The following is a 3,001-nucleotide window of genomic DNA, read 5'->3' on the forward strand; positions in this document are numbered from 1 at the left end:
CCTGCCCGTTGCACCTTTTGCGATATACTCCTCCCGAACAGGCCATGAAGGCCCAAAGGCACTGACCGGCCGCCGTGTCATCCTCAGCCCACAGGCGTCACTGGATGCGGATATGGAGGGGCATGTGGTCAGCACACCGCCCTCCCGGCCGTATGTCAGTTTCCGAGACCGGAGCCGCTACTTCTCAATCAAGTAGCTCCTCAGTTTGCCTCACAAGGGCTGAGAGCACCCCGCTTGCCAACAGCGCCCGGCAGACCGAATGGTCATCCATCCAAGTGCTAGCCCAGCCCTACAGCGCTTAACTTCGGTGATCTGACGGGAACCGGTGTTACCACTGCGGCAAGGCCGTTGGCACCTTTTACGATATAAGGTACTAAAAAGAATCAGTATAGCCTCCGAAATATTGTAGTCTGAGAGTATTAGCGTTGTAGCTGTATATGATCTCTTAACAACAGACTATCAGAAATAAACGAAAGATTATAAGGGTTCAACGTACCGTCGACTACAATGTCATTAGAGATGGAGCACAAGCTTGGATAAGGAAGGGATGGGGAAGGAAATAGGCTGTGCCCTTTTCAAAGGAACAATCCTGACATGTGTCTTGACCCATTTGACGGGAAAACGCGTAAAACCTGAACTGAATGGGCGGACGTGGACTTGAACTACCATCCTCCAAAACGTGACTTCACTGCCTTACCACTCTGCCACCTCCCTCGGTTGCTGTCAAAAATAGGATCATAGGGTCATTCGACGAAGTACTTGATGAAGCGGAGCATTTGGTGTAAATTGCCTAACGGATTAAAGTAGCAAAAAAGCATTTCAACCGTGAATAGAGTTAGAGCGACACAGTTTTCATCCAGTGACCGACTGCATCCATTCGCAACTAAATACGTGGGTTTAAGGAACGAAGTAAGTAATAGAAACGTAGCAATACAAGCTTCTTTAATGTCTACCGCCTGTAACGGAGATCTTAAAAATGGAGTAAAGTATTCCAGTGACATATCCAGCACAGATATTGTTCATTTAAAGTAAAAGTATAGAAATTTCTGGTGTACAGGACTTAGATAGCAGATATCGAGTTACCCTGACGTATATACACTCATCCTGATGTATTTCACAGAATCTGCAAAAGCTGACCATCACTTTTCCAAGCCAAATATGTGTGTGTGTGTTTGTGTATGTGTGTGTGTGTGTGTGTGTGTGTGTGTTTGTGTGTGTGTGTGTGTGTGTGTCAAGAAGTATCGAAGGGTTTGGAGACATTATCAACATAAGGACAGGGCGCATGATCACATGATAGTTTCACTGCCAAGAGGGTGCACAATTGGAAGCTAGAAGCCGACGGTCTCTCTAGAACGTGCTTCTAGCATTCTTTCAGTGCGGAAACTGTGGTGTCACCGCAAGACACCACACTTGCTAGGTGGTAGCCTTTAAATCGGCCACGGTCCGTTAGTATACGTCGGACCCGCGTGTCGCCACTGTCAGTGATTGCAGACCGAGCGCCACCACACGGCAGGTCTAGAGAGACGTACTAGCACTCGCCCCAGTTGTACAGCCGACTTTGCTAGCGATGCTACACTGACAAATACGCTCTTATTTGCCGAGACGATAGTTAGCATAGCCTTCAGCTACGTCATTTGCTACGACCTAGCAAGGCGCCATTACCAGTTTATATTCAGCATATTAATGTACCTTCAAGAGCGATGTACTCCAATTATGGATTAAAGTTAAGTATTACAGCAACTGCGTCCGTTTTTCTAAGTTCTCATTTCTCTGACCTGTTCCAGACCTCACGCCAGTATGCGTGTAATTAAACGCGTGCATTTCTGCCTCCTCTAGCAATACGGTGTTGGCTCTTCTGCCAACACATCAGAAACCATTTTAACTAACTCGTAAATCCATGCACCTAACAGTTGGCATAGAGCTCCAACCGCGAATGGAAAAGGAATAAACTTTAATGTATGCTTTAATAAAAGTGTCTGCTGGCACAAAGTTTTTGGATGAATATGTACGAAACACTGATTTTTCTAAAATAGTGGATCTTTTGCAAACACGAGAGCGATAGAAAAGTGTTTTAAGTCATACAATAATTAAATCACTATGTTCATGCATCAACATATTAAATTTTTAGATTCATATTCATACTTACGCAGTTCTCTGAAATTATCTTTTCGTTCCTGTTTTGCCTTGCAATTTGTAATTAACTGACTTTTAATGTTTTTATTCTGAACATGAGAATATTATCTGGCTAGTTAAATACAGACTCTTATAAGAAACAGTTTGGCTTTTCACTTAATTAACAATATCTCGGGTAGTGAGCAGTATTTGTTACGTTCAATAATGTAAGGAAAAATACACTGGAGTCCAAAATTAAAGCAAGAAACGAAAATTTTTCACGGTTGCACTTATTTTGTCACAAAACAACATGAACAGGTGATAATAAAGTAGAAAAAATGTAAAGAGTGCATAACATATGCAAGTGGAACATGCGTAACGGTAGACAAAAATGTTCTTCCTTTTTCCAACTTAACGGATTTGCACACACATTCCGACAACCGGTTAGGGTACTCAGTATAGGGTGCGACCACCTATGGGAGCATACAGGTCTGAAAACGACGGGGCATGTTGTGAATGATATCATCAATCCCATGTTGACGTAATAACGCCCATTCTTCCTGCAGAATTGCTCGCAAAGCTTGGAGAGTGGTTGGTGGGTGCTAACGTGATGCAACCCTTCTCCCTAGTGCATCCCAGACATGCTCTATGGGATTAAAATCGGAAGAGCGAGCAGGTCACACCATCCATGCAATATCTTCCAAGAAAACATCAACCACCTGTGCTGTATGAGGTCGAGCATTGTCGTCCAACAGTACGAAGTCTGGGCCCTCAGCATCTTTCACAACCGCACATGGGGTCCCAAGATCTCGTTACGATACGTGAGAGCAGTTGAACCTTACCAATTCACCTGTACAATTTCAAGAAGTGTTCCGAGTGGTCAATCCCT

The 3,001-nt window shown here is 44.1% G+C and overlaps 1 pseudogene; it reads right to left on the bottom strand.

The window, feature by feature from the left end:
- Positions 1–235: 235 nt before the first annotated feature.
- On the bottom strand, positions 236–353 carry LOC126253952 (5S ribosomal RNA; annotated as a pseudogene).
- Positions 354–3,001: the final 2,648 nt, after the last annotated feature.

This window comes from Schistocerca nitens, chromosome 4 (genome assembly GCF_023898315.1).
Source record: "Schistocerca nitens isolate TAMUIC-IGC-003100 chromosome 4, iqSchNite1.1, whole genome shotgun sequence".
Taxonomy (NCBI): domain Eukaryota; kingdom Metazoa; phylum Arthropoda; class Insecta; order Orthoptera; family Acrididae; genus Schistocerca; species Schistocerca nitens.